This window comes from Stigmatopora argus, chromosome 8, assembly GCF_051989625.1.
Source record: "Stigmatopora argus isolate UIUO_Sarg chromosome 8, RoL_Sarg_1.0, whole genome shotgun sequence".
NCBI lineage: Eukaryota > Metazoa > Chordata > Actinopteri > Syngnathiformes > Syngnathidae > Stigmatopora > Stigmatopora argus.
In genome coordinates, this window is record NC_135394.1 from 688,343 (window position 1) to 713,634 (window position 25,292).

Below are 25,292 nucleotides of genomic sequence, written 5' to 3' on the forward strand. Positions count from 1 at the left end.
GAACTTTTCATTTGAAGGATTCTAATGAATAAATTTGTTTGAACAAAACAATCGTGAAACGAAGAAAAAAAGGTAAGATTTCTGATTTTCGTCAGCGGGAAATTTTAGGTGCGCACTATATTCGAGGAATGCGTTTTTCCAGATTTTTTTGGCCCAAAGTTATACCTGCGTGTTATTTTCGAGTGCGCGTTATATTCGAGTAATTACGGTACTCCTTTAACGAAGGGTTCTCCAAAGAGGACCCCTCACCCTCCATACCCGATCCAAATATCCAAATACACGATCCACATGCAAGACTATGGACCGTTCGAATTTCCAAAGGGGATTTGTTCAGCGACAATGTTGCTCACGGCCATACTACCCTGAAAACGCCCAATCTTGTCTGATCTCGGAAGCTAAGCAGGGTTGGGCCTGGTTAGTACCTGGATGGGAGACCGCTTGGGAATACCAGGTGCTGTAAGCATCTTGTCAAAACCATTTTCGACATTTCATGGATGTTCATCTCCTTTTGACCTCCTAAATCATGAAAGACTTCCCTCCTCTGCACATCTCACAACATTTTATTGAAGCTCTCCTTCTGATAATCTTCATTCCCGTAGTTGTAGAAGTAATAAAGCAAAAGAAGAGCAAGCGGCAACAAAGTCGACTCCTTTAACGAAGGGTTCTCCAAAGAGGACCCCTCACCCTCCACACCCGATCCAAATATCCAAATACACGATCCACATGCAAGACTATGGACCGTTCAGATTTCCAAAGGGGATTTGTTCAGCGAAAATGTTGCTCACGGCCATACTACCCTGAAAACGCCCGATCTTGTCTGATCTCGGAAGCTAAGCAGGGTTGGGCCTGGTTAGTACCTGGATGGGAGACCGCTTGGGAATACCAGGTGCTGTAAGAATCTTGTCAAAACCATTTTCGACATTTCATGGATGTTCATCTCCTTTTGACCTCCTAAATCATGAAAGACTTCCCTCCTCTGCACATCTCACAACATTTTATTGAAGCTCTCCTTCTGATAATCTTCATTCCCGTAGTTGTAGAAGTAATAAAGCAAAAGAAGAGCAAGCGGCAACAAAGTCGACTCCTTTAACGAAGGGTTCTCCAAAGAGGACCCCTCACCCTCCACACCCGATCCAAATATCCAAATACACGATCCACATGCAAGACTATGGACCGTTCGGATTTCCAAAGGGGATTTGTTCAGCGACAATGTCGCTCACGGCCATACTACCCTGAAAACGCCCGATCTCGTCTGATCTCGGAAGCTAAGCAGGGTTGGGCCTGGTTAGTACCTGGATGGGAGACCACTTGGGAATACCAGGTGCTGTAAGCATCTTGTCAAAACCATTTTCGACATTTCATGGATGTTCATCTCCTTTTGACCTCCTAAATCATGAAAGACTTCCCTCCACTGCACATCTCACAACATTTTATTGAAGCTCTCCTTCTGATAATCTTCATTCCCGTAGTTGTAGAAGTAATAAAGCAAAAGAAGAGCAAGCGGCAACAAAGTCGACTCCTTTAACGAAGGGTTCTCCAAAGAGGACCCCTCACCCTCCACACCCGATCCAAATATCCAAATACACGATCCACATGCAAGACTATGGACCGTTCGGATTTCCAAAGGGGATTTGTTCAGCGACAATGTTGCTCACGGCCATACTACCCTGAAAACGCCCGATCTCGTCTGATCTCGGAAGATAAGCAGGGTTGGGCCTGGTTAGTACCTGGATGGGAGACCGCTTGGAAATACCAGGTGCTGTAAGCATCTTGTCAAAACCATTTTCGACCTTTCATGGATGTTCATCTCCTTTTGACCTCCTAAATCATGAAAGACTTCCCTCCTCTGCACATCTCACAACATTTTATTGAAGCTCTCCTTCTGATAATCTTCATTCCCGTGGTTGTAGAAGTAATAAAGCAAAAGAAGAGCAAGCGGCAACAAAGTCGACTCCTTTAACGAAGGGTTCTCCAAAGAGGACCCCTCACCCTCCACACCCGATCCAAATATCCAAATACACGATCCACATGCAAGACTATGGACCGTTCGAATTTCCAAAGGGGATTTGTTCAGCGACAATGTTGCTCACGGCCATACTACCCTGAAAACGCCCGATCTCGTCTGATCTCGGAAGCTAAGCAGGGTTGGGCCTGGTTAGTACCTGGATGGGAGACCGCTTGGGAATACCAGGTGCTGTAAGCATCTTTTCAAAACCATTTTCGACATTTCATGGATGTTCATCTCCTTTTGACCTCCTAAATCATGAAAGACTTCCCTCCTCTGCACATCTCACAACATTTTATTGAAGCTCTCCTTCTGATAATCTTCATTCCCTTAGTTGTAGAAGTAATAAAGCAAAAGAAGAGCAAGCGGCAACAAAGTCGACTCCTTTAACGAAGGGTTCTCCAAAGAGGACCCCTCACCCTCCACACCCGATCCAAATATCCAAATACACGATCCACATGCAAGACTATGGACCGTTCGGATTTCCAAAGGGGATTTGTTCAGCGACAATGTTGCTCACGGCCATACTACCCTGAAGACGCCCGATCTCGTCTGATCTCGGAAGCTAAGCAGGGTTGGGCCTGGTTAGTACCTGGATGGGAGACCGCTTGGGAATACCAGGTGCTCTAAGCATCTTGTCAAAACCATTTTCGACCTTTCATGGATGTTCATCTCCTTTTGACCTCCTAAATCATGAAAGACTTCCCTCCTCTGCACATCTCACAACATTTTATTGAAGCTCTCCTTCTGATAATCTTCATTCCCTTAGTTGTAGAAGTAATAAAGCAAAAGAAGAGCAAGCGGCAACAAAGTCGACTCCTTTAACGAAGGGTTCTCCAAAGAGGACCCCTCACCCTCCACACCCGATCCAAATATCCAAATACACGATCCACATGCAAGACTATGGACCGTTCGGATTTCCAAAGGGGATTTGTTCAGCGACAATGTTGCTCACGGCCATACTACCCTGAAAACGCCCGATCTCGTCTGATCTCGGAAGCTAAGCAGGGTTGGGCCTGGTTATTACCTGGGTGGGAGACCGCTTGGGAATACCAGGTGCTGTAAGCATCTTGTCAAAACCATTTTCGACATTTCATGGATGTTCATCTCCTTTTGACCTCCTAAATCATGAAAGACTTCCCTCCTCTGCACATCTCACAACATTTTATTGAAGCTCTCCTTCTGATAATCTTCATTCCCGTGGTTGTAGAAGTAATAAAGCAAAAGAAGAGCAAGCGGCAACAAAGTCGACTCCTTTAACGAAGGGTTCTCCAAAGAGGACCCCTCACCCTCCACACCCAATCCAAATATCCAAATACACGATCCACATGCAAGACTATGGACCGTTCGAATTTCCAAAGGGGATTTGTTCAGCGACAATGTTGCTCACGGCCATACTACCCTGAAAACGCCCGATCTCGTCTGATCTCGGAAGCTAAGCAGGGTTGGCCCTGGTTAGTACCTGGATGGGAGACTGCTTTGGAATACCAGGTGCTGTAAGCATCTTGTCAAAACCATTTTCGACATTTCATGGATGTTCATCTCCTTTTGACCTCCTAAATCATGAAAGACTTCCCTCCTCTGCACATCTCACAACATTTTATTGAAGCTCTCCTTCTGATAATCTTCATTCCCCTAGTTGTAGAAGTAATAAAGCAAAAGAAGAGCAAGCGGCAACAAAGTCGACTCCTTTAACGAAGGGTTCTCCAAAGAGGACACCTCACCCTCCACACCCGATCCAAATATCCAAATACACGATCCACATGCAAGACTATGGACCGTTCGAATTTCCAAAGGGGATTTGTTCAGCGACAATGTCGCTCACGGCCATACTACCCTGAAAACGCCCGATCTCGTCTGATCTCGGAAGCTAAGCAGGGTTGGCCCTGGTTAGTACCTGGATGGGAGACTGCTTTGGAATACCAGGTGCTGTAAGCATCTTGTCAAAACCATTTTCGACATTTCATGGATGTTCATCTCCTTTTGACCTCCTAAATCATGAAAGACTTCCCTCCTCTGCACATCTCACAACATTTTATTGAAGCTCTACTTCTGATAATCTTCATTCCCCTAGTTGTAGAAGTAATAAAGCAAAAGAAGAGCAAGCGGCAACAAAGTCGACTCCTTTAACGAAGGGTTCTCCAAAGAGGACACCTCACCCTCCACACCCGATCCAAATATCCAAATACACGATCCACATGCAAGACTATGGACCGTTCGAATTTCCAAAGGGGATTTGTTCAGCGACAATGTCGCTCACGGCCATACTACCCTGAAAACGCCCGATCTCGTCTGATCTCGGAAGCTAAGCAGGGTTGGGCCTAGTTAGTACCTGGATGGGAGACCGCTTGGGAATACCAGGTGCTGTAAGCATCTTGTCAAAACCATTTTCGACATTTCATGGATGTTCATCTCCTTTTGACCTCCTAAAACATGAAAGACTTCCCTCCTCTGCACATCTCACAACATTTTATTGAAGCTCTCCTTCTGATAATCTTCATTCCCGTAGTTGTAGAAGTAATAAAGCAAAAGAAGAGCAAGCGGCAACAAAGTCGACTCCTTTAACGAAGGGTTCTCCAAAGAGGACCCCTCACCCTCCACACCCGATCCAAATATCCAAATACACGATCCACATGCAAGACTATGGACCGTTCGGATTTCCAAAGGGGATTTGTTCAGCGACAATGTTGCTCACGGCCATACTACCCTGAAAACGCCCGATCTCGTCTGATCTCGGAAGCTAAGCAGGTTTGGGCCTGGTTAGTACCTGGATGGGAGACCGCTTGGGAATACCAGGTGCTGTAAGCATCTTGTCAAAACAATTTTCGACATTTCATGGATGTTCATCTCCTTTTGACCTCCTAAATCATGAAAGACTTCCCTCCTCTGCACATCTCACAACATTTTATTGAAGCTCTCCTTCTGATAATCTTCATTCCCGTAGTTGTAGAAGTAATAAAGCAAAAGAAGAGCAAGCGGCAACAAAGTCGACTCCATTAACGAAGGGTTCTCCAAAGAGGACCCCTCACCCTCCACACCCGATCCAAATATCCAAATACACGATCCACATGCAAGACTATGGACCGTTCGGATTTCCAAAGGGATTTGTTCAGCGACAATGTTGCTCACGGCCATACTACCCTGAAAACGCCCGATCTCGTCTGATCTCGGAAGCTAAGCAGGGTTGGGCCTGGTTAGTACCTGGATGGGAGACCGCTTGGGAATACCAGGTGCTGTAAGCATCTTGTCAAAACAATTTTCGACCTTTCATGGATGTTCATCTCCTTTTGACCTCCTAAATCATGAAAGACTTCCCTCCTCTGCACATCTCACAACATTTTATTGAAGCTCTCCTTCTGATAATCTTCATTCCCGTAGTTGTAGAAGTAATAAAGCAAAAGAAGAGCAAGCGGCAACAAAGTCGACTCCTTTAACGAAGGGTTCTCCAAAGAGGACCCCTGACCCTCCACACCCGATCCAAATATCCAAATACACGATCCACATGCAAGACTATGGACCGTTCGGATTTCCAAAGGGGATTTGTTCAGCGACAATGTTGCTCACGGCCATACTACCCTGAAAACGCCCGATCTCGTCTGATCTCGGAAGCTAAGCAGGGTTGGGCCTGGTTAGTACCTGGATGGGAGACTTCTTGGGAATACCAGGTGCTGTAAGCATCTTGTCAAAACCATTTTCGACATTTCATGGATGTTCATCTCCTTTTGACCTCCTAAATCATGAAAGACTTCCCTCCTCTGCACATCTCACAACATTTTATTGAAGCTCTCCTTCTGATAATCTTCATTCCCGTGGTTGTAGAAGTAATAAAGCAAAAGAAGAGCAAGCGGCAACAAAGTCGACTCCTTTAACGAAGGGTTCTCCAAAGAGGACCCCTCACCCTCCACACCCGATCCAAATATCCAAATACACGATCCACATGCAAGACTATGGACCGTTCGGATTTCCAAAGGGGATTTGTTCAGCGGCAATGTTGCTCACGGCCATACTACCCTGAAAACGCCCGATCTCGTCTGATCTCGGAAGATAAGCAGGGTTGGGCCTGGTTAGTACCTGGATGGGAGACCGCTTGGGAATACCAGGTGCTGTAAGCATCTTGTCAAAACCATTTTCGACCTTTCATGGATCTTCATCTCCTTTTGACCTCCTAAATCATGAAAGACTTCCCTCCTCTGCACATCTCACAACATTTTATTGAAGCTCTCCTTCTGATAATCTTCATTCCCGTGGTTGTAGAAGTAATAAAGCAAAAGAAGAGCAAGCGGCAACAAAGTCGACTCCTTTAACGAAGGGTTCTCCAAAGAGGACCCCTCACCCTCCACACCCGATCCAAATATCCAAATACACGATCCACATGCAAGACTATGGACCGTTCGGATTTCCAAAGGGGATTTGTTCAGCGACAATGTTGCTCACGGACATACTACCCTGAAAACGCCCGATCTCGTCTGATCTCGGAAGCTAAGCAGGGTTGGGCCTGGTTAGTACCTGGATGGGAGATCGCTTGGGAATACCAGGTGCTGTAAGCATTTTGTCAAAACCATTTTCGACATTTCATGGATGTTCATCTCCTTTTGACCTCCTAAATCATGAAAGACTTCCCTCCTCTGCGCATCTCACAACATTTTATTGAAGCTCTCCTTCTGATAATCTTCATTCCCGTGGTTGTAGAAGTAATAAAGCAAAAGAAGAGCAAGCGGCAACAAAGTCGACTCCTTTAACGAAGGGTTCTCCAAAGAGGACCCCTCACCCTCCACACCCGATCCAAATATCCAAATCCACGATCCACATGCAAGACTATGGACCGTTCGGATTTCCAAAGGGGATTTGTTCAGCGACAATGTTGCTCACGGCCATACTACCCTGAAAACGCCCGATCTCGTCTGATCTCGGAAGCTAAGCAGGGTTGGGCCTGGTTAGTACCTGGATGGGAGACCGCTTGGGAATACCAGGTGCTGTAAGCATCTTGTCAAAACCATTTTCGACATTTCATGGATGTTCATCTCCTTTTGACCTCCTAAATCATGAAAGACTTCCCTCCTCTGCACATCTCACAACATTTTATTGAAGCTCTCCTTCTGATAATCTTCATTCCCGTGGTTGTAGAAGTAATAAAGCAAAAGAAGAGCAAGCGGCAACAAAGTCGACTCCTTTAACGAAGGGTTCTCCAAAGAGGACCCCTCACCCTCCACACCCGATCCAAATATCCAAATCCACGATCCACATGCAAGACTATGGACCGTTCGGATTTCCAAAGGGGATTTGTTCAGCGACAATGTTGCTCACGGCCATACTACCCTAAAAAACGCCCGATCTCGTCTGATCTCGGAAGCTAAGCAGGGTTGGGCCTGGTTAGTACCTGGATGGGAGACCGCTTGGGAATACCAGGTGCTGTAAGCATCTTGTCAAAACCATTTTCGACATTTCATGGATGTTCATCTCCTTTTGACCTCCTAAATCATGAAAGACTTCCCTCCTCTGCACATCTCACAACATTTTATTGAAGCTCTCCTTCTGATAATCTTCATTCCCGTGGTTGTAGAAGTAATAAAGCAAAAGAAGAGCAAGCGGCAACAAAGTCGACTCCTTTAACGAAGGGTTCTCCAAAGAGGACCCCTCACCCTCCACACCCGATCCAAATATCCAAATCCACGATCCAGATGCAAGACTATGGACCGTTCGGATTTCCAAAGGGGATTTGTTCAGCGACAATGTTGCTCACGGCCATACTACCCTAAAAAACGCCCGATCTCGTCTGATCTCGTAATTTAAGCAGGGTTGGGCCTGGTTAGTACCTGGATGGGAGACCGCTTGGGAATACCAGGTGTTGTAAGCATCTTGTCAAAACCATTTTCGACATTTCATGGATGTTCATCTCCTTTTGACCTCCTAAATCATGAAAGACTTCCCTCCTCTGCACATCTCACAACATTTTATTGAAGCTCTCCTTCTGATAATCTTCATTCCCGTAGTTGTAGAAGTAATAAAGCAAAAGAAGAGCAAGCGGCAACAAAGTCGACTCCTTTAACGAAGGGTTCTCCAAAGAGGACCCCTCACCCTCCACACCCGATCCAAATATCCAAATACACGATCCACATGCAAGACTATGGACCGTTCGGATTTCCAAAGGGGATTTGTTCAGCGACAATGTTGCTCATGGCCATACTACCCTGAAAACGCCCGATCTCGTCTGATCTCGGAATTTAAGCAGGGTTGGGCCTGGTTAGTACCTGGATGGGAGACTGCTTGGGAATACCAGGTGCTGTAAGCATCTTGTCAAAACCATTTTCGACCTTTCATGGATGTTCATCTCCTTTTGACCTCCTAAATCATGAAAGACTTCCCTCCTCTGCACATCTCACAACATTTTATTGAAGCTCTCCTTCTGATAATCTTCATTCCCGTAGTTGTAGAAGTAATAAAGCAAAAGAAGAGCAAGCGGCAACAAAGTCGACTCCTTTAACGAAGGGTTCTCCAAAGAGGACCCCTCACCCTCCACACCCGATCCAAATATCCAAATACACGATCCACATGCAAGACTATGGACCGTTCGGATTTCCAAAGGGGATTTGTTCAGCGACAATGTTGCTCACGGCCATACTACCCTGAAAACGCCCGATCTCGTCTGATCTCGGAAGCTAAGCAGGGTTGGGCCTGGTTAGTACCTGGATGGGAGACCGCTTGGGAATACCAGGTGCTGTAAGCATCTTGTCAAAACCATTTTCGACCTTTCATGGATGTTCATCTCCTTTTGACCTCCTAAATCATGAAAGACTTCCCTCCTCTGCACATCTCACAACATTTTATTGAAGCTCTCCTTCTGATAATCTTCATTCCCGTGGTTGTAGAAGTAATAAAGCAAAAGAAGAGCAAGCGGCAAAAAAGTCGACTCCTTTAACGAAGGGTTCTCCAAAGAGGACCCCTCACCCTCCACACCCGATCCAAATATCCAAATACACGATCCACATGCAAGACTATGGACCGTTCGGATTTCCAAAGGGGATTTGTTCAGCGACAATGTTGCTCACGGCCATACTACACTGAAAACGCCCGGTCTCGTCTGATCTCGGAAGCTAAGCAGGGTTGGGCCTGGTTAGTACCTGGATGGGAGACCGCTTGGGAATACCAGGTGCTGTAAGCATCTTGTCAAAACCATTTTCGACATTTTATGGATGTTCATCTCCTTTTGACCTCCTAAATCATGAAAGACTTCCCTCCTCTGCACATCTCACAACATTTTATTGAAGCTCTCCTTCTGATAATCTTCATTCCCGTGGTTGTAGAAGTAATAAAGCAAAAGAAGAGCAAGCGGCAACAAAGTCGACACCTTTAAAGAAGGGTTCTCCAAAGAGGACCCCTCACCCTCCACACCCGATCCAAATATCCAAATACACGATCCACATGCAAGACTATGGACCGTTCGGATTTCCAAAGGGGATTTGTTCAGCGACAATGTTGCTCACGGCCATACTACCCTGAAAACGCCCGATCTCGTCTGATCTCGGAAGCTAAGCAGGGTTGGGCCTGGCTAGTACCTGGATGGGAGACCGCTTGGGAATACCAGGTGCTGTAAGCATCTTGTCAAAACCATTTTCGACATTTCATGGATGTTCATCTCCTTTTGACCTCCTAAATCATGAAAGACTTCCCTCCTCTGCACATCTCACAACATTTTATTGAAGCTCTCCTTCTGATAATCTTCATTCCCGTGGTTGTAGAAGTAATAAAGCAAAAGAAGAGCAAGCGGCAACAAAGTCGACTCCTTTAACGAAGGGTTCTCCAAAGAGGACCCCTCACCCTCCACACCCGATCCAAATATCCAAATACACGATCCACATGCAAGACTATGGACCGTTCGGATTTCCAAAGGGGATTTGTTCAGCGACAATGTTGCTCACGGCCATACTACCCTGAAAACGCCCGATCTCGTCTGATCTCGGAATCTAAGCAGGGTTGGGCCTGGTTAGTACCTGGATGGGAGACCGCTTGGGAATACCAGGTGCTGTAAGCATCTTGTCAAAACCATTTTCGACATTTCATGGATGTTCATCTCCTTTTGACCTCCTAAATCATGAAAGACTTCCCTCCTCTGCACATCTCACAACATTTTATTGAAGCTCTCCTTCTGATAATCTTCATTCCCATGGTTGTAGAAGTAATAAAGCAAAAGAAGAGCAAGCGGCAACAAAGTCGACTCCTTTAACGAAGGGTTCTCCAAAGAGGACCCCTCACCCTCCACACCCGATCCAAATATCCAAATACACGATCCACATGCAAGACTATGGACCGTTCGGATTTCCAAAGGGGATTTGTTCAGCGACAATGTTGCTCACGGCCATACTACCCTGAAAACGCCCGATCTCGTCTGATCTCGGAAGCTAAGCAGGGTTGGGCCTGGTTAGTACCTGGATGGGAGACCGCTTGGGAATACCAGGTGCTGTAAGCATCTTGTCAAAACCATTTTCGACCTTTCATGGATGTTCATCTCCTTTTGACCTCCTAAATCATGAAAGACTTCCCTCCTCTGCACATCTCACAACATTTTATTGAAGCTCTCCTTCTGATAATCTTCATTCCCGTGGTTGTAGAAGTAATAAAGCAAAAGAAGAGCAAGCGGCAACAAAGTCGACTCCTTTAACGAAGGGTTCTCCAAAGAGGACCCCTCACCCTCCACACCCGATCCAAATATCCAAATACACGATCCACATGCAAGACTATGGACCGTTCGGATTTCCAAAGGGGATTTGTTCAGCGACAATGTTGCTCACGGCCATACTACCCTGAAAATGCCCGATCTCGACCGATCTCGGAAGCTAAGCAAGTTTGGGCCTGGTTAGTACCTGGATGGGAGACCGCTTGGGATTACCAGGTGCTGTAAGCATCTTGTCAAAACCATTTTCGACATTTCATGGATGTTCATCTCCTTTTGACCTCCTAAATCATGAAAGACTTCCCTCCTCTGCACATCTCACAACATTTTATTGAAGCTCTCCTTCTGATAATCTTCATTCCCGTGGTTGTAGAAGTAATAAAGCAAAAGAAGAGCAAGCGGCAGCAAAGTCGACTCCTTTAACGAAGGGTTCTCCAAAGAGGACCCCTCACCCTCCACACCCGATCCAAATATCCAAATACACGATCCACATGCAAGACTATGGACCGTTCGGATTTCCAAAGGGGATTTGTTCAGCGACAATGTTGCTCACGGCCATACTACCCTGAAAACGCCCGATCTCGTCTGATCTCGGAAGCTAAGCAGGGTTGGGCCTGGCTAGTACCTGGATGGGAGACCGCTTGGGAATACCAGGTGCTGTAAGCATCTTGTCAAAACCATTTTCGACATTTCATGGATGTTCATCTCCTTTTGACCTCCTAAATCATGAAAGACTTCCCTCCTCTGCACATCTCACAACATTTTATTGAAGCTCTCCTTCTGATAATCTTCATTCCCGTGGTTGTAGAAGTAATAAAGCAAAAGAAGAGCAAGCGGCAACAAAGTCGACTCCTTTAACGAAGGGTTCTCCAAAGAGGACCCCTCACCCTCCACACCCGATCCAAATATCCAAATACACGATCCACATGCAAGACTATGGACCGTTCGGATTTCCAAAGGGGATTTGTTCAGCGACAATGTTGCTCACGGCCATACTACCCTGAAAACGCCCGATCTCGTCTGATCTCGGAATTTAAGCAGGGTTGGGCCTGGTTAGTACCTGGATGGGAGACCGCTTGGGAATACCAGGTGCTGTAAGCATCTTGTCAAAACCATTTTCGACATTTCATGGATGTTCATCTCCTTTTGACCTCCTAAATCATGAAAGACTTCCCTCCTCTGCACATCTCACAACATTTTATTGAAGCTCTCCTTCTGATAATCTTCATTCCCATGGTTGTAGAAGTAATAAAGCAAAAGAAGAGCAAGCGGCAACAAAGTCGACTCCTTTAACGAAGGGTTCTCCAAAGAGGACCCCTCACCCTCCACACCCGATCCAAATATCCAAATACACGATCCACATGCAAGACTATGGACCGTTCGGATTTCCAAAGGGGATTTGTTCAGCGACAATGTTGCTCACGGCCATACTACCCTGAAAACGCCCGATCTCGTCTGATCTCGGAAGCTAAGCAGGGTTGGGCCTGGTTAGTACCTGGATTGGAGACCGCTTGGGAATACCAGGTGCTGTAAGCATCTTGTCAAAACCATTTTCGACATTTCATGGATGTTCATCTCCTTTTGACCTCCTAAATCATGAAAGACTTCCCTCCTCTGCACATCTCACAACATTTTATTGAAGCTCTCCTTCTGATAATCTTCATTCCCGTGGTTGTAGAAGTAATAAAGCAAAAGAAGAGCAAGCGGCAACAAAGTCGACTCCTTTAACGAAGGGTTCTCCAAAGAGGACCCCTCACCCTCCACACCCGATCCAAATATCCAAATACACGATCCATATGCAAGACTATGGACCGTTCGGATTTCCAAAGGGGATTTGTTCAGCGACAATGTTGCTCACGGCCATACTACCCTGAAAATGCCCGATCTCGACTGATCTCGGAAGCTAAGCAAGTTTGGGCCTGGTTAGTACCTGGATGGGAGACCGCTTGGGATTACCAGGTGCTGTAAGCATCTTGTCAAAACCATTTTCGACATTTCATGGATGTTCATCTCCTTTTGACCTCCTAAATCATGAAAGACTTCCCTCCTCTGCACATCTCACAACATTTTATTGAAGCTCTCCTTCTGATAATCTTCATTCCCGTGGTTGTAGAAGTAATAAAGCAAAAGAAGAGCAAGCGGCAACAAAGTCGACTCCTTTAACGAAGGGTTCTCCAAAGAGGACCCCTCACCCTCCACACCCAATCCAAATATCCAAATACACGATCCACATGCAAGACTATGGACCGTTCGGATTTCCAAAGGGGATTTGTTCAGCGACAATGTTGCTCACGGCCATACTACCCTGAAAACGCCCGATCTCGTCTGATCTCGGAAGCTAAGCAGGGTTGGGCCTGGTTAGTACCTGGATGGGAGACCGCTTGGGAATACCAGGTGCTGTAAGCATCTTGTCAAAACCATTTTCGACATTTCATGGATGTTCATCTCCTTTTGACCTCCTAAATCATGAAAGACTTCCCTCCTCTGCACATCTCACAACATTTTATTGAAGCTCTCCTTCTGATAATCTTCATTCCCGTGGTTGTAGAAGTAATAAAGCAAAAGAAGAGCAAGCGGCAACAAAGTCGACTCCTTTAACGAAGGGTTCTCCAAAGAGGACCCCTCACCCTCCACACCCGATCCAAATATCCAAATACACGATCCACATGCAAGACTATGGACCGTTCGGATTTCCAAAGGGGATTTGTTCAGCGACAATGTTGCTCACGGCCATACTACCCTGAAAACGCCCGATCTCGACCGATCTCGGAAGCTAAGCAAGTTTGGGCCTGGTTAGTACCTGGATGGGAGACCGCTTGGGATTACCAGGTGCTGTAAGCATCTTGTCAAAACCATTTTCGACATTTCATGGATGTTCATCTCCTTTTGACCTCCTAAATCATGAAAGACTTCCCTCCTCTGCACATCTCACAACATTTTATTGAAGCTCTCCTTCTGATAATCTTCATTCCCGTGGTTGTAGAAGTAATAAAGCAAAAGAAGAGCAAGCGGCAACAAAGTCGACTCCTTTAACGAAGGGTTCTCCAAAGAGGACCCCTCACCCTCCACACCCGATCCAAATATCCAAATACACGATCCACATGCAAGACTATGGACCGTTCGAATTTCCAAAGGGGATTTGTTCAGCGACAACGTTGCTCACGGCCATACTACCCTGAAAACGCCCGATCTCGTCTGATCTCGGAAGCTAAGCAGGGTTGGGCCTGGTTAGTACCTGGATGGGAGACCGCTTGGGAATACCAGGTGCTGTAAGCATCTTGTCAAAACCATTTTCGACATTTCATGGATGTTCATCTCCTTTTGACCTCCTAAATCATGAAAGACTTCCCTCCTCTGCACATCTCACAACATTTTATTGAAGCTCTCCTTCTGATAATCTTCATTCCCGTGGTTGTAGAAGTAATAAAGCAAAAGAAGAGCAAGCGGCAACAAAGTCGACTCCTTTAACGAAGGGTTCTCCAAAGAGGACCCCTCACCCTCCACACCCGATCCAAATATCCAAATACACGATCCACATGCAAGACTATGGACCGTTCGAATTTCCAAAGGGGATTTGTTCAGCGACAATGTTGCTCACGGCCATACTACCCTGAAAACGCCCGATCTCGTCTGATCTCGGAAGCTAAGCAGGGTTGGGCCTGGTTAGTACCTGGATTGGAGACCGCTTTGGAATACCAGGTGCTGTAAGCATCTTGTCAAAACCATTTTCGACATTTCATGGATGTTCATCTCATTTTGACCTCCTAAATCATGAAAGACTTCCCTCCTCTGCACATCTCACAACATTTTATTGAAGCTCTCCTTCTGATAATCTTCATTCCCGTAGTTGTAGAAGTAATAAAGCAAAAGAAGAGCAAGCGGCAACAAAGTCGACTCCTTTAACGAAGGGTTCTCCAAAGAGGACACCTCACCCTCCACACCCGATCCAAATATCCAAATACACGATCCACATGCAAGACTATGGACCGTTCGAATTTCCAAAGGGGATTTGTTCAGCGACAATGTTGCTCACGGCCATACTACCCTGAAAACGCCCGATCTCGTCTGATCTTGGAAGCTAAGCAGGGTTGGGCCTGGTTAGTACCTGGATGGGAGACCGCTTGGGAATACCAGGTGCTGTAAGCATCTTGTCAAAACCATTTTCGACATTTCATGGATGTTCATCTCCTTTTGACCTCCTAAATCATGAAAGACTTCCCTCCTCTGCACATCTCACAACATTTTATTGAAGCTCTCCTTCTGATAATCTTCATTCCCGTAGTTGTAGAAGTAATAAAGCAAAAGAAGAGCAAGCGGCAACAAAGTCGACTCCTTTAACGAAGGGTTCTCCAAAGAGGACCCCTCACCCTCCACACCCGATCCAAATATCCAAATACACGATCCACATGCAAGACTATGGACCGTTCGGATTTCCAAAGGGGATTTGTTCAGCGACAATGTTGCTCACGGCCATACTACCCTGAAAACGCCCGATCTCGTCTGATCTCGGAAGCTAAGCAGGGTTGGGCCTGGCTAGTACCTGGATGGGAGACCGCTTGGGAATACCAGGTGCTGTAAGCATCTTGTCAAAACCATTTTCGACATTTCATGGATGTTCATCTCCTTTTGACCTCCTAAATCATGAAAGACTTCCCTCCTCTGCACATCTCACAACATTTTATTGAAGCTCTCCTTCTGATAATCTTCATTCCCGTGGTTGTAGAAGTAATAAAGCAAAAGAAGAGCAAGCGGCAACAAAGTCGACTCCTTTAACGAAGGGTTCTCCAAAGAGGACCCCTCACCCTCCACACCCGATCCAAATATCCAAATACACGATCCACATGCAAGACTATGGACCGTTCGGATTTCCAAAGGGGATTTGTTCAGCGACAATGTTGCTCACGGCCATACTACCCTGAAAATGCCCGATCTCGACCGATCTCGGAAGCTAAGCAAGTTTGGGCCTGGTTAGTACCTGGATGGGAGACCGCTTGGGATTACCAGGTGCTGTAAGCATCTTGTCAAAACCATTTTCGACATTTCATGGATGTTCATCTCCTTTTGACCTCTTAAATCATGAAAGACTTCCCTCCTCTGCACATCTCACAACATTTTATTGAAGCTCTCCTTCTGATAATCTTCATTCCCGTGGTTGTAGAAGTAATAAAGCAAAAGAAGAGCAAGCGGCAACAAAGTCGACTCCTTTAACGAAGGGTTCTCCAAAGAGGACCCCTCACCCTCCACACCCGATCCAAATATCCAAATACACGATCCACATGCAAGACTATGGACCGTTCGGATTTCCAAAGGGGATTTGTTCAGCGACAATGTTGCTCACGGCCATACTACCCTGAAAACGCCCGATCTTGACCGATCTCGGAAGCTAAGCAAGTTTGGGCCTGGTTAGTACCTGGATGGGAGACCGCTTGGGATTACCAGGTGCTGTAAGCATCTTGTCAAAACCATTTTCGACATTTCATGGATGTTCATCTCCTTTTGACCTCCTAAATCATGAAAGACTTCCCTCCTCTGCACATCTCACAACATTTTATTGAAGCTCTCCTTCTGATAATCTTCATTCCCGTGGTTGTAGAAGTAATAAAGCAATAGAAGAGCAAGCGGCAACAAAGTCGACTCCTTTAACGAAGGGTTCTCCAAAGAGGACCCCTCACCCTCCACACCCGATCCAAATATCCAAATACACGATCCACATGCAAGACTATGGACCGTTCGAATTTCCAAAGGGGATTTGTTCAGCGACAATGTTGCTCACGGCCATACTACCCTGAAAACGCCCGATCTCGTCTGATCTCCGAAGCTAAGCAGGGTTGGGCCTGGTTAGTACCTGGATGGGAGACCGCTTGGGAATACCAGGTGCTGTAAGCATCTTGTCAAAACCATTTTCGACATTTCATGGATGTTCATCTCCTTTTGACCTCCTAAATCATGAAAGACTTCCCTCCTCTGCACATCTCACAACATTTTATTGAAGCTCTCCTTCTGATAATCTTCATTCCCGTGGTTGTAGAAGTAATAAAGCAAAAGAAGAGCAAGCGGCAACAAAGTCGACTCCTTTAACGAAGGGTTCTCCAAAGAGGACCCCTCACCCTCCACACCCGATCCAAATATCCAAATACACGATCCACATGCAAGACTATGGACCGTTCGAATTTCCAAAGGGGATTTGTTCAGCGACAATGTTGCTCACGGCCATACTACCCTGAAAACGCCCGATCTCGGCTGATCTCGGAAGCTAAGCAGGGTTGGGCCTGGTTAGTACCTGGATCGGAGACCGCTTTGGAATACCAGGTGCTGTAAGCATCTTGTCAAAACCATTTTCGACATTTCATGGATGTTCATCTCCTTTTGACCTCCTAAATCATGAAAGACTTCCCTCCTCTGCACATCTCACAACATTTTATTGAAGCTCTCCTTCTGATAATCTTCATTCCCGTAGTTGTAGAAGTAATAAAGCAAAAGAAGAGCAAGCGGCAACAAAGTCGACTCCTTTAACGAAGGGTTCTCCAAAGAGGACACCTCACCCTCCACACCCGATCCAAATATCCAAATACACGATCCACATGCAAGACTATGGACCGTTCGAATTTCCAAAGGGGATTTGTTCAGCGACAATGTTGCTCACGGCCATACTACCCTGAAAACGCCCTATCTCGTCTGATCTTGGAAGCTAAGCAGGGTTGGGCCTGGTTAGTACCTGGATGGGAGACCGCTTGGGAATACCAGGTGCTGTAAGCATATTGTCAAAACCATTTTCGACATTTCATGGATGTTCATCTCCTTTTGACCTCCTAAATCATGAAAGACTTCCCTCCTCTGCACATCTCACAACATTTTATTGAAGCTCTCCTTCTGATAATCTTCATTCCCGTAGTTGTAGAAGTAATAAAGCAAAAGAAGAGCAAGCGGCAACAAAGTCGACTCCTTTAACGAAGGGTTCTCCAAAGAGGACCCCTCACCCTCCACACCCGATCCAAATATCCAAATACACGATCCACATGCAAGACTATGGACCGTTCGGATTTCCAAAGGGGATTTGTTCAGCGACAATGTTGCTCACGGCCATACTACCCTGAAAACGCCCGATCTCGTCTGATCTCGGAAGCTAAGCAGGGTTGGGCCTGGCTAGTACCTGGATGGGAGACCGCTTGGGAATACCAGGTGCTGTAAGCATCTTGTCAAAACCATTTTCGACATTTCATGGATGTTCATCTCCTTTTGACCTCCTAAATCATGAAAGACTTCCCTCCTCTGCACATCTCACAACATTTTATTGAAGCTCTCCTTCTGATAATCTTCATTCCCGTGGTTGTAGAAGTAATAAAGCAAAAGAAGAGCAAGCGGCAACAAAGTCGACTCCTTTAACGAAGGGTTCTCCAAAGAGGACCCCTCACCCTCCACACCCGATCCAAATATCCAAATACACGATCCACATGCAAGACTATGGACCGTTCGGTTTTCCAAAGGGGATTTGTTCAGCGACAATGTTGCTCACGGCCATACTACCCTGAAAACGCCCGATCTCGTCTGATCTCGGAATCTAAGCAGGGTTGGGCCTGGTTAGTACCTGGATGGGAGACCGCTTGGGAATACCAGGTGCTGTAAGCATCTTGTCAAAACCATTTTCGACATTTCATGGATGTTCATCTCCTTTTGACCTCCTAAATCATGAAAGACTTCCCTCCTCTGCACATCTCACAACATTTTATTGAAGCTCTCCTTCTGATAATCTTCATTCCCGTGGTTGTAGAAGTAATAAAGCAAAAGAAGAGCAAGCGGCAACAAAGTCGACTCCTTTAACGAAGGGTTCTCCAAAGAGGACCCCTCACCCTCCACACCCGATCCAAATATCCAAATACACGATCCACATGCAAGACTATGGACCGTTCGGATTTCCAAAGTGGATTTGTTCAGCGACAATGTTGCTCACGGCCATACTACCCTGAAAATGCCCGATCTCGACCGATCTCGGAAGCTAAGCAAGTTTGGGCCTGGTTAGTACCTGGATGGGAGACCGCTTGGGATTACCAGGTGCTGTAAGCATCTTGTCAAAACCATTTTCGACATTTCATGGATGTTCATCTCCTTTTGACCTCCTAAATCATGAAAGACTTCCCTCCTCTGCACATCTCACAACATTTTATTGAAGCTCTCCTTCTGATAATCTTCATTCCCGTGGTTGTAGAAGTAATAAAGCAAAAGAAGAGCAAGCGGCAACAAAGTCGACTCCTTTAACGAAGGGTTCTCCAAAGAGGACCCCTCACCCTCCACACCCGATCCAAATATCCAAATACACGATCCACATGCAAGACTATGGACCGTTCGGATTTCCAAAGGGGATTTGTTCAGCGACAATGTTGCTCACGGCCATACTACCCTGAAAACGCCCGATCTCGACCGATCTCGGAAGCTAAGCAAGTTTGGGCCTGGTTAGTACCTGGATGGGAGACCGCTTGGGATTACCAGGTGCTGTAAGCATCTTGTCAAAACCATTTTCGACATTTCATGGATGTTCATCTCCTTTTGACCTCCTAAATCATGAAAGACTTCCCTCCTCTGCACATCTCACAACATTTTATTGAAGCTCTCCTTCTGATAATCTTCATTCCCGTGGTTGTAGAAGTAATAAAGCAAAAGAAGAGCAAGCGGCAACAAAGTCGACTCCTTTAACGAAGGGTTCTCCAAAGAGGACCCCTCACCCTCCACACCCGATCCAAATATCCAAATACACGATCCACATGCAAGACTATGGACCGTTCGAATTTCCAAAGGGGATTTGTTCAGCGACAATGTTGCTCACGGCCATACTACCCTGAAAACGCCCGATCTCGTCTGATCTCCGAAGCTAAGCAGGGTTGGGCCTGGTTAGTACCTGGATGGGAGACCGCTTGGGAATACCAGGTGCTGTAAGCATCTTGTCAAAACCATTTTCGACATTTCATGGATGTTCATCTCCTTTTGACCTCCTAAATCATGAAAGACTTCCCTCCTCTGCACATCTCACAACATTTTATTGAAGCTCTCCTTCTGATAATCTTCATTCCCGTGGTTGTAGAAGTAATAAAGCAAAAGAAGAGCAAGCGGCAACAAAGTCGACTCCTTTAACGAAGGGTTCTCCAAAGAGGACCCCTCACCCTCCACACCCGATCCAAATATCCAAATACACGATCCACATGCAAGACTATGGACCGTTCGAATTTCCAAAGGGGATTTGTTCAGCGACAATGTTGCTCACGGCCATACTACCCTGAAAACGCCCGATCTCGTCTGATCTCGGAAGCTAAGCAGGGTTGGGCCTGGTTAGTACCTGGATCGGAGACCGCTTTGGAATACCAGGTGCTGTAAGCATCTTGCCAAAACCATTTTCGACATTTCATGGATGTTCATCTCCTTTTGACCTCCTAAATCATGAAAGACTTCCCTCCTCTACACATCTCACAACATTTTATTGAAGCTCTCCTTCTGGTAATCTTCATTCCCGTGGTTGTAGAAGTAATAAAGCAAAAGAAGAGCAAGCGGCAACAAAGTCGACTCCTTTAACGAAGGGTTCTCCAAAGAGGACCCCTCACCCTCCACACCCGATCCAAATATCCAAATACACGATCCACATGCAAGACTATGGACCGTTCGGATTTCCAAAGGGGATTTGTTCAGCGACAATGTTGGTCACGGCCATACTACCCTGAAAACGCCCGATCTCGTCTGATCTCGGAAGCTAAGCAGGGTTGGGCCTGGTTAGTACCTGGATGGGAGACCGCTTGGGAATACTAGGTGCTGTAAGCATCTTGTCAAAACCATTTTCGACATTTCATGGATGTTCATCTCCTTTTGACCTCCTAAATCATGAAAGACTTCCCTCCTCTGCACATCTCACAACATTTTATTGAAGCTCTCCTTCTGATAATCTTCATTCCCGTGGTTGTAGAAGTAATAAAGCAAAAGAAGAGCAAGCGGCAACAAAGTCGACTCCTTTAACGAAGGGTTCTCCAAAGAGGACCCCTCACCCTCCACACCCGATCCAAATATCCAAATACACGATCCACATGCAAGACTATGGACCGTTCGGATTTCCAAAGGGGATTTGTTCAGCGACAATGTTGCTCATGGCCATACTACCCTGAAAACGCCCGATCTCGTTTGATCTCGGAAGCTAAGCAGGGTTGGGCCTGGTTAGTACCTGGTTGGGAGACTGCTTGGGAATACCAGGTGCTGTAAGCATCTTGTCAAAACCATTTTCGACATTTCATGGATGTTCATCTCCTTTTGACCTCCTAAATCATGAAAGACTTCCCTCCTCTGCACATCTCACAACATTTTATTGAAGCTCTCCTTCTGATAATCTTCATTCCCGTGGTTGTAGAAGTAATAAAGCAAAAGAAGAGCAAGCGGCAACAAAGTCGACTCCTTTAACGAAGGGTTCTCCAAAGAGGACCCCTCACCCTCCACACCCGATCCAAATATCCAAATACACGATCCACATGCAAGACTATGGACCGTTCGAATTTCCAAAGGGGATTTGTTCAGCGACAATGTTGCTCACGGCCATACTACCCTGAAAACGCCCGATCTCGTCTGATCTCGGAAGCTAAGCAGGGTTGGGCCTGGTTAGTACCTGGATCGGAGACCGCTTTGGAATACCAGGTGCTGTAAGCATCTTGTCAAAACCATTTTCGACATTTCATGGATGTTCATCTCCTTTTGACCTCCTAAATCATGAAAGACTTCCCTCCTCTGCACATCTCACAACATTTTATTGAAGCTCTCCTTCTGATAATCTTCATTCCCGTAGTTGTAGAAGTAATAAAGCAAAAGAAGAGCAAGCGGCAACAAAGTCGACTCCTTTAACGAAGGGTTCTCCAAAGAGGACACCTCACCCTCCACACCCGATCCAAATATCCAAATACACGATCCACATGCAACACTATGGACCGTTCGAATTTACAAAGGGGATTTGTTCAGCGACAATGTTGCTCACGGCCATACTACCCTGAAAACGCCCGATCTCGTCTGATCTCGGAAGCTAAGCAGGGTTGGGCCTGGTTAGTACCTGGATGGGAGACCGCTTGGGATTACCAGGTGCTGCAAGCATCTTGTCAAAACCATTTTCGACATTTCATGGATGTTCATCTCCTTTTGACCTCCTAAATCATGAAAGACTTCCCTCCTCTGCACATCTCACAACATTTTATTGAAGCTCTCCTTCTGATAATCTTCATTCCCGTAGTTGTAGAAGTAATAAAGCAAAAGAAGAGCAAGCGGCAACAAAGTCGACTCCTTTAACGAAGGGTTCTCCAAAGAGGACCCCTCACCCTCCACACCCGATCCAAATATCCAAATACACGATCCACATGCAATACTATGGACCGTTCGGATTTCCAAAGGGGATTTGTTCAGCGACAATGTTGCTCACGGCTATACTACCCTGAAAACGCCCGATCTCGTCTGATCTCGGAAGCTAAGCAGGGTTGGGCCTGGTTAGTACCTGGATGGGAGACCGCTTGGGAATACCAGGTGCTGTTAGCATCTTGTCAAAACCATTTTCGACATTTCATGGATGTTCATCTCCTTTTGACCTCCTAAATCATGAAAGACTTCCCTCCTCTGCACATCTCACAACATTTTATTGAAGCTCTCCTTCTGATAATCTTCATTCCCGTAGTTGTAGAAGTAATAAAGCAAAAGAAGAGCAAGCGGCAACAAAGTCGACTCCTTTAACGAAGGGTTCTCCAAAGAGGACACCTCACCCTCCACACCCGATCCAAATATCCAAATACACGATCCACATGCAAGACTATGGACCGTTCGGATTTCCAAAGGGGATTTGTTCAGCGACAATGTTGCTCACGGCCATACTACCCTGAAAACGCCCGATCTCGTCTGATCTCGGAAGCTAAGCAGGGTTGGGCCTGGTTAGTACCTGGATGGGAGACCGCTTGGGAATACCAGGTGCTGCAAGCATCTTGTCAAAACCATTTTCGACATTTCATGGATGTTCATCTCCTTTTGACCTCCTAAATCATGAAAGACTTCCCTCCTCTGCACATCTCACAACATTTTATTGAAGCTCTCCTTCTGATAATCTTCATTCCCGTAGTTGTAGAAGTAATAAAGCAAAAGAAGAGCAAGCGGCAACAAAGTCGACTCCTTTAACGAAGGGTTCTCCAAAGAGGACACCTCACCCTCCACACCCGATCCAAATATCCAAATACACGATCCACATGCAAGACTATGGACCATTCGAATTTCCAAAGGGGATTTGTTCAGCGACAATGTTGCTCACGGCCATACTACCCTGAAAACGCCCGATCTCGTCTGATCTTGGAAGCTAAGCAGGGTTGGGCCTGGTTAGTACCTGGATGGGAGACCGCTTGGGAATACCAGGTGCTGTAAGCATCTTGTCAAAACCATTTTCGACATTTCATGGATGTTCATCTCCTTTTGACCTCCTAAATCATGAAAGACTTCCCTCCTCTGCACATCTCACAACATTTTATTGAAGCTCTCCTTCTGATAATCTTCATTCCCGTAGTTGTAGAAGTAATAAAGCAAAAGAAGAGCAAGCGGCAACAAAGTCGACTCCTTTAACGAAGGGTTCTCCAAAGAGGACCCCTCACCCTCCACACCCGATCCAAATATCCAAATACACGATCCACATGCAAGACTATGGACCGTTCGGATTTCCAAAGGGGATTTGTTCAGCGACAATGTTGCTCACGGCCATACTACCCTGAAAACGCCCGATCTCGTCTGATCTCGGAAGCTAAGCAGGGTTGGGCCTGGTTAGTACCTGGATGGGAGACCGCTTGGGAATACCAGGTGCTGTAAGCATCTTGTCAAAACCATTTTCGACCTTTCATGGATGTTCATCTCCTTTCGACCTCCTAAATCATGAAAGACTTCCCTCCTCTACACATCTCACAACATTTTATTGAAGCTCTCCTTCTGATAATCTTCATTCCCGTGGTTGTAGAAGTAATAAAGCAAAAGAAGAGCAAGCGGCAACAAAGTCGACTCCTTTAACGAAGGGTTCTCCAAAGAGGACCCCTCACCCTCCACACCCGATCCAAATATCCAAATACACGATCCACATGCAAGACTATGGACCGTTCGAATTTCCAAAGGGGATTTGTTCAGCGACAATGTTGCTCACGGCCATACTACCCTGAAAACGCCCGATCTCGTCTGATCTCGGAAGCTAAGCAGGGTTGGGCCTGGTTAGTACCTGGATCGGAGACCGCTTTGGAATACCAGGTGCTGTAAGCATCTTGTCAAAACCATTTTCGACATTTCATGGATGTTCATCTCCTTTTGACCTCCTAAATCATGAAAGACTTCCCTCCTCTGCACATCTCACAACATTTTATTGAAGCTCTCCTTCTGATAATCTTCATTCCCGTAGTTGTAGAAGTAATAAAGCAAAAGAAGAGCAAGCGGCAACAAAGTCGACTCCTTTAACGAAGGGTTCTCCAAAGAGGACACCTCACCCTCCACACCCGATCCAAATATCCAAATACACGATCCACATGCAAGACTATGGACCGTTCGAATTTCCAAAGGGGATTTGTTCAGCGACAATGTTGCTCATGGCCATACTACCCTGAAAACGCCCGATCTCGTCTGATCTCGGAAGCTAAGCAGGGTTGGGCCTGGTTAGTACCTGGATGGGAGACCGCTTGGGATTACCAGGTGCTGCAAGCATCTTGTCAAAACCATTTTCGACATTTCATGGATGTTCATCTCCTTTTGACCTCCTAAATCATGAAAGACTTCCCTCCTCTGCACATCTCACAACATTTTATTGAAGCTCTCCTTCTGATAATCTTCATTCCCGTAGTTGTAGAAGTAATAAAGCAAAAGAAGAGCAAGCGGCAACAAAGTCGACTCCTTTAACGAAGGGTTCTCCAAAGAGGACCCCTCACCCTCCACACCCGATCCAAATATCCAAATACACGATCCACATGCAAGACTATGGACCGTTCGGATTTCCAAAGGGGATTTGTTCAGCGACAATGTTGCTCACGGCTATACTACCCTGAAAACGCCCGATCTCGTCTGATCTCGGAAGCTAAGCAGGGTTGGGCCTGGTTAGTACCTGGATGGGAGACCCCTTGGGAATACCAGGTGCTTTAAGCATCTTGTCAAAACCATTTTCGACATTTCATGGATGTTCATCTCCTTTTGACCTCCTAAATCATGAAAGACTTCCCTCCTCTGCACATCTCACAACATTTTATTGAAGCTCTCCTTCTGATAATCTTCATTCCCGTGGTTGTAGAAGTAATAAAGCAAAAGAAGAGCAAGCGGCAACAAAGTCGACTCCTTTAACGAAGGGTTCTCCAAAGAGGACCCCTCACCCTCCACACCCGATCCAAATATCCAAATACACGATCCACATGCAAGACTATGGACCGTTCGGATTTCCAAAGGGGATTTGTTCAGCGACAATGTTGCTCACGGCCATACTACCCTGAAAACGCCCGATCTCGTCTGATCTTGGGAGCTAAGCAGGGTTGGGCCTGGTTAGTACCTGGATGGGTGACCGCTTGGGAATACCAGGTGCTGTAAGCATCTTGTCAAAACCATTTTCGACATTTCATGGAT

At 46.2% G+C, this 25,292-nt stretch overlaps 49 non-coding genes and 9 pseudogenes across 49 annotated transcripts; all 58 read left to right on the forward strand.

The window, feature by feature from the left end:
• The first annotated feature begins 344 nt into the window (after window positions 1-344).
• Window positions 345-463, forward strand: LOC144080364 (5S ribosomal RNA). Its single transcript, XR_013302396.1, has one exon. It is a non-coding gene; the product is annotated as a 5S ribosomal RNA (ribosomal RNA).
• A 316-nt stretch (window positions 464-779) lies between these two features.
• Window positions 780-898, forward strand: LOC144080114 (5S ribosomal RNA). The gene has a single exon (XR_013302153.1). It is a non-coding gene; the product is annotated as a 5S ribosomal RNA (ribosomal RNA).
• Window positions 899-1,214: 316 nt separating this feature from the next.
• LOC144080950 (5S ribosomal RNA) lies at window positions 1,215-1,333 on the forward strand. Its single transcript, XR_013302789.1, has one exon. It is a non-coding gene; the product is annotated as a 5S ribosomal RNA (ribosomal RNA).
• A 316-nt stretch (window positions 1,334-1,649) lies between these two features.
• On the forward strand, window positions 1,650-1,768 carry LOC144079728 (5S ribosomal RNA). The gene has a single exon (XR_013301783.1). It is a non-coding gene; the product is annotated as a 5S ribosomal RNA (ribosomal RNA).
• Window positions 1,769-2,084: 316 nt separating this feature from the next.
• On the forward strand, window positions 2,085-2,203 carry LOC144080338 (5S ribosomal RNA). The gene has a single exon (XR_013302372.1). It is a non-coding gene; the product is annotated as a 5S ribosomal RNA (ribosomal RNA).
• Window positions 2,204-2,519: 316 nt separating this feature from the next.
• Window positions 2,520-2,638, forward strand: LOC144080238 (5S ribosomal RNA). The gene has a single exon (XR_013302275.1). It is a non-coding gene; the product is annotated as a 5S ribosomal RNA (ribosomal RNA).
• A 316-nt stretch (window positions 2,639-2,954) lies between these two features.
• LOC144079782 (5S ribosomal RNA) lies at window positions 2,955-3,073 on the forward strand. Its single transcript, XR_013301834.1, has one exon. It is a non-coding gene; the product is annotated as a 5S ribosomal RNA (ribosomal RNA).
• A 316-nt stretch (window positions 3,074-3,389) lies between these two features.
• Window positions 3,390-3,508, forward strand: LOC144080485 (5S ribosomal RNA). The gene has a single exon (XR_013302514.1). It is a non-coding gene; the product is annotated as a 5S ribosomal RNA (ribosomal RNA).
• A 316-nt stretch (window positions 3,509-3,824) lies between these two features.
• On the forward strand, window positions 3,825-3,943 carry LOC144080486 (5S ribosomal RNA). The gene has a single exon (XR_013302515.1). It is a non-coding gene; the product is annotated as a 5S ribosomal RNA (ribosomal RNA).
• A 316-nt stretch (window positions 3,944-4,259) lies between these two features.
• On the forward strand, window positions 4,260-4,378 carry LOC144079591 (5S ribosomal RNA). The gene has a single exon (XR_013301649.1). It is a non-coding gene; the product is annotated as a 5S ribosomal RNA (ribosomal RNA).
• Window positions 4,379-4,694: 316 nt separating this feature from the next.
• On the forward strand, window positions 4,695-4,813 carry LOC144079683 (5S ribosomal RNA). The gene has a single exon (XR_013301739.1). It is a non-coding gene; the product is annotated as a 5S ribosomal RNA (ribosomal RNA).
• A 315-nt stretch (window positions 4,814-5,128) lies between these two features.
• On the forward strand, window positions 5,129-5,247 carry LOC144080350 (5S ribosomal RNA). The gene has a single exon (XR_013302383.1). It is a non-coding gene; the product is annotated as a 5S ribosomal RNA (ribosomal RNA).
• A 316-nt stretch (window positions 5,248-5,563) lies between these two features.
• LOC144081011 (5S ribosomal RNA) lies at window positions 5,564-5,682 on the forward strand. Its single transcript, XR_013302849.1, has one exon. It is a non-coding gene; the product is annotated as a 5S ribosomal RNA (ribosomal RNA).
• A 316-nt stretch (window positions 5,683-5,998) lies between these two features.
• LOC144080941 (5S ribosomal RNA) lies at window positions 5,999-6,117 on the forward strand. Its single transcript, XR_013302781.1, has one exon. It is a non-coding gene; the product is annotated as a 5S ribosomal RNA (ribosomal RNA).
• A 316-nt stretch (window positions 6,118-6,433) lies between these two features.
• Window positions 6,434-6,552, forward strand: LOC144080112 (5S ribosomal RNA). The gene has a single exon (XR_013302151.1). It is a non-coding gene; the product is annotated as a 5S ribosomal RNA (ribosomal RNA).
• Window positions 6,553-6,868: 316 nt separating this feature from the next.
• On the forward strand, window positions 6,869-6,987 carry LOC144080363 (5S ribosomal RNA). The gene has a single exon (XR_013302395.1). It is a non-coding gene; the product is annotated as a 5S ribosomal RNA (ribosomal RNA).
• A 316-nt stretch (window positions 6,988-7,303) lies between these two features.
• LOC144080249 (5S ribosomal RNA) lies at window positions 7,304-7,423 on the forward strand. The gene has a single exon (XR_013302286.1). It is a non-coding gene; the product is annotated as a 5S ribosomal RNA (ribosomal RNA).
• Window positions 7,424-7,739: 316 nt separating this feature from the next.
• Window positions 7,740-7,859, forward strand: LOC144080721 (5S ribosomal RNA; annotated as a pseudogene).
• A 316-nt stretch (window positions 7,860-8,175) lies between these two features.
• LOC144080236 (5S ribosomal RNA) lies at window positions 8,176-8,294 on the forward strand. The gene has a single exon (XR_013302273.1). It is a non-coding gene; the product is annotated as a 5S ribosomal RNA (ribosomal RNA).
• A 316-nt stretch (window positions 8,295-8,610) lies between these two features.
• Window positions 8,611-8,729, forward strand: LOC144080374 (5S ribosomal RNA). The gene has a single exon (XR_013302406.1). It is a non-coding gene; the product is annotated as a 5S ribosomal RNA (ribosomal RNA).
• Window positions 8,730-9,045: 316 nt separating this feature from the next.
• Window positions 9,046-9,164, forward strand: LOC144080008 (5S ribosomal RNA). The gene has a single exon (XR_013302051.1). It is a non-coding gene; the product is annotated as a 5S ribosomal RNA (ribosomal RNA).
• A 316-nt stretch (window positions 9,165-9,480) lies between these two features.
• On the forward strand, window positions 9,481-9,599 carry LOC144080928 (5S ribosomal RNA). Its single transcript, XR_013302768.1, has one exon. It is a non-coding gene; the product is annotated as a 5S ribosomal RNA (ribosomal RNA).
• Window positions 9,600-9,915: 316 nt separating this feature from the next.
• Window positions 9,916-10,034, forward strand: LOC144079751 (5S ribosomal RNA). Its single transcript, XR_013301806.1, has one exon. It is a non-coding gene; the product is annotated as a 5S ribosomal RNA (ribosomal RNA).
• A 316-nt stretch (window positions 10,035-10,350) lies between these two features.
• LOC144080386 (5S ribosomal RNA) lies at window positions 10,351-10,469 on the forward strand. Its single transcript, XR_013302417.1, has one exon. It is a non-coding gene; the product is annotated as a 5S ribosomal RNA (ribosomal RNA).
• A 316-nt stretch (window positions 10,470-10,785) lies between these two features.
• LOC144080750 (5S ribosomal RNA) lies at window positions 10,786-10,904 on the forward strand (annotated as a pseudogene).
• A 316-nt stretch (window positions 10,905-11,220) lies between these two features.
• LOC144080929 (5S ribosomal RNA) lies at window positions 11,221-11,339 on the forward strand. The gene has a single exon (XR_013302769.1). It is a non-coding gene; the product is annotated as a 5S ribosomal RNA (ribosomal RNA).
• A 316-nt stretch (window positions 11,340-11,655) lies between these two features.
• LOC144079572 (5S ribosomal RNA) lies at window positions 11,656-11,774 on the forward strand. Its single transcript, XR_013301631.1, has one exon. It is a non-coding gene; the product is annotated as a 5S ribosomal RNA (ribosomal RNA).
• Window positions 11,775-12,090: 316 nt separating this feature from the next.
• On the forward strand, window positions 12,091-12,209 carry LOC144079916 (5S ribosomal RNA). Its single transcript, XR_013301964.1, has one exon. It is a non-coding gene; the product is annotated as a 5S ribosomal RNA (ribosomal RNA).
• Window positions 12,210-12,525: 316 nt separating this feature from the next.
• On the forward strand, window positions 12,526-12,644 carry LOC144080764 (5S ribosomal RNA; annotated as a pseudogene).
• A 316-nt stretch (window positions 12,645-12,960) lies between these two features.
• Window positions 12,961-13,079, forward strand: LOC144080397 (5S ribosomal RNA). The gene has a single exon (XR_013302428.1). It is a non-coding gene; the product is annotated as a 5S ribosomal RNA (ribosomal RNA).
• Window positions 13,080-13,395: 316 nt separating this feature from the next.
• Window positions 13,396-13,514, forward strand: LOC144080705 (5S ribosomal RNA; annotated as a pseudogene).
• Window positions 13,515-13,830: 316 nt separating this feature from the next.
• On the forward strand, window positions 13,831-13,949 carry LOC144080408 (5S ribosomal RNA). The gene has a single exon (XR_013302439.1). It is a non-coding gene; the product is annotated as a 5S ribosomal RNA (ribosomal RNA).
• A 316-nt stretch (window positions 13,950-14,265) lies between these two features.
• On the forward strand, window positions 14,266-14,384 carry LOC144080325 (5S ribosomal RNA). Its single transcript, XR_013302360.1, has one exon. It is a non-coding gene; the product is annotated as a 5S ribosomal RNA (ribosomal RNA).
• Window positions 14,385-14,700: 316 nt separating this feature from the next.
• On the forward strand, window positions 14,701-14,819 carry LOC144079523 (5S ribosomal RNA). Its single transcript, XR_013301583.1, has one exon. It is a non-coding gene; the product is annotated as a 5S ribosomal RNA (ribosomal RNA).
• A 316-nt stretch (window positions 14,820-15,135) lies between these two features.
• LOC144080930 (5S ribosomal RNA) lies at window positions 15,136-15,254 on the forward strand. The gene has a single exon (XR_013302770.1). It is a non-coding gene; the product is annotated as a 5S ribosomal RNA (ribosomal RNA).
• Window positions 15,255-15,570: 316 nt separating this feature from the next.
• On the forward strand, window positions 15,571-15,689 carry LOC144080751 (5S ribosomal RNA; annotated as a pseudogene).
• A 316-nt stretch (window positions 15,690-16,005) lies between these two features.
• On the forward strand, window positions 16,006-16,124 carry LOC144080775 (5S ribosomal RNA; annotated as a pseudogene).
• A 316-nt stretch (window positions 16,125-16,440) lies between these two features.
• LOC144079799 (5S ribosomal RNA) lies at window positions 16,441-16,559 on the forward strand. Its single transcript, XR_013301850.1, has one exon. It is a non-coding gene; the product is annotated as a 5S ribosomal RNA (ribosomal RNA).
• A 316-nt stretch (window positions 16,560-16,875) lies between these two features.
• On the forward strand, window positions 16,876-16,994 carry LOC144080650 (5S ribosomal RNA; annotated as a pseudogene).
• Window positions 16,995-17,310: 316 nt separating this feature from the next.
• LOC144079872 (5S ribosomal RNA) lies at window positions 17,311-17,429 on the forward strand. The gene has a single exon (XR_013301921.1). It is a non-coding gene; the product is annotated as a 5S ribosomal RNA (ribosomal RNA).
• Window positions 17,430-17,745: 316 nt separating this feature from the next.
• LOC144080931 (5S ribosomal RNA) lies at window positions 17,746-17,864 on the forward strand. The gene has a single exon (XR_013302771.1). It is a non-coding gene; the product is annotated as a 5S ribosomal RNA (ribosomal RNA).
• A 316-nt stretch (window positions 17,865-18,180) lies between these two features.
• On the forward strand, window positions 18,181-18,299 carry LOC144079752 (5S ribosomal RNA). The gene has a single exon (XR_013301807.1). It is a non-coding gene; the product is annotated as a 5S ribosomal RNA (ribosomal RNA).
• A 316-nt stretch (window positions 18,300-18,615) lies between these two features.
• Window positions 18,616-18,734, forward strand: LOC144080752 (5S ribosomal RNA; annotated as a pseudogene).
• A 316-nt stretch (window positions 18,735-19,050) lies between these two features.
• Window positions 19,051-19,169, forward strand: LOC144080707 (5S ribosomal RNA; annotated as a pseudogene).
• A 316-nt stretch (window positions 19,170-19,485) lies between these two features.
• LOC144079800 (5S ribosomal RNA) lies at window positions 19,486-19,604 on the forward strand. The gene has a single exon (XR_013301851.1). It is a non-coding gene; the product is annotated as a 5S ribosomal RNA (ribosomal RNA).
• Window positions 19,605-19,920: 316 nt separating this feature from the next.
• Window positions 19,921-20,039, forward strand: LOC144080406 (5S ribosomal RNA). The gene has a single exon (XR_013302437.1). It is a non-coding gene; the product is annotated as a 5S ribosomal RNA (ribosomal RNA).
• Window positions 20,040-20,355: 316 nt separating this feature from the next.
• LOC144079968 (5S ribosomal RNA) lies at window positions 20,356-20,474 on the forward strand. Its single transcript, XR_013302013.1, has one exon. It is a non-coding gene; the product is annotated as a 5S ribosomal RNA (ribosomal RNA).
• A 316-nt stretch (window positions 20,475-20,790) lies between these two features.
• LOC144080057 (5S ribosomal RNA) lies at window positions 20,791-20,909 on the forward strand. The gene has a single exon (XR_013302098.1). It is a non-coding gene; the product is annotated as a 5S ribosomal RNA (ribosomal RNA).
• A 316-nt stretch (window positions 20,910-21,225) lies between these two features.
• LOC144080407 (5S ribosomal RNA) lies at window positions 21,226-21,344 on the forward strand. Its single transcript, XR_013302438.1, has one exon. It is a non-coding gene; the product is annotated as a 5S ribosomal RNA (ribosomal RNA).
• A 316-nt stretch (window positions 21,345-21,660) lies between these two features.
• On the forward strand, window positions 21,661-21,779 carry LOC144080379 (5S ribosomal RNA). Its single transcript, XR_013302410.1, has one exon. It is a non-coding gene; the product is annotated as a 5S ribosomal RNA (ribosomal RNA).
• Window positions 21,780-22,095: 316 nt separating this feature from the next.
• On the forward strand, window positions 22,096-22,214 carry LOC144080991 (5S ribosomal RNA). Its single transcript, XR_013302830.1, has one exon. It is a non-coding gene; the product is annotated as a 5S ribosomal RNA (ribosomal RNA).
• A 316-nt stretch (window positions 22,215-22,530) lies between these two features.
• LOC144079581 (5S ribosomal RNA) lies at window positions 22,531-22,649 on the forward strand. The gene has a single exon (XR_013301640.1). It is a non-coding gene; the product is annotated as a 5S ribosomal RNA (ribosomal RNA).
• A 316-nt stretch (window positions 22,650-22,965) lies between these two features.
• Window positions 22,966-23,084, forward strand: LOC144079524 (5S ribosomal RNA). Its single transcript, XR_013301584.1, has one exon. It is a non-coding gene; the product is annotated as a 5S ribosomal RNA (ribosomal RNA).
• A 316-nt stretch (window positions 23,085-23,400) lies between these two features.
• On the forward strand, window positions 23,401-23,519 carry LOC144080419 (5S ribosomal RNA). Its single transcript, XR_013302450.1, has one exon. It is a non-coding gene; the product is annotated as a 5S ribosomal RNA (ribosomal RNA).
• A 316-nt stretch (window positions 23,520-23,835) lies between these two features.
• On the forward strand, window positions 23,836-23,954 carry LOC144080409 (5S ribosomal RNA). Its single transcript, XR_013302440.1, has one exon. It is a non-coding gene; the product is annotated as a 5S ribosomal RNA (ribosomal RNA).
• A 316-nt stretch (window positions 23,955-24,270) lies between these two features.
• On the forward strand, window positions 24,271-24,389 carry LOC144080498 (5S ribosomal RNA). The gene has a single exon (XR_013302526.1). It is a non-coding gene; the product is annotated as a 5S ribosomal RNA (ribosomal RNA).
• A 316-nt stretch (window positions 24,390-24,705) lies between these two features.
• On the forward strand, window positions 24,706-24,824 carry LOC144080051 (5S ribosomal RNA). The gene has a single exon (XR_013302092.1). It is a non-coding gene; the product is annotated as a 5S ribosomal RNA (ribosomal RNA).
• A 316-nt stretch (window positions 24,825-25,140) lies between these two features.
• LOC144079807 (5S ribosomal RNA) lies at window positions 25,141-25,259 on the forward strand. Its single transcript, XR_013301858.1, has one exon. It is a non-coding gene; the product is annotated as a 5S ribosomal RNA (ribosomal RNA).
• The last annotated feature ends 33 nt before the right edge of the window (window positions 25,260-25,292 follow it).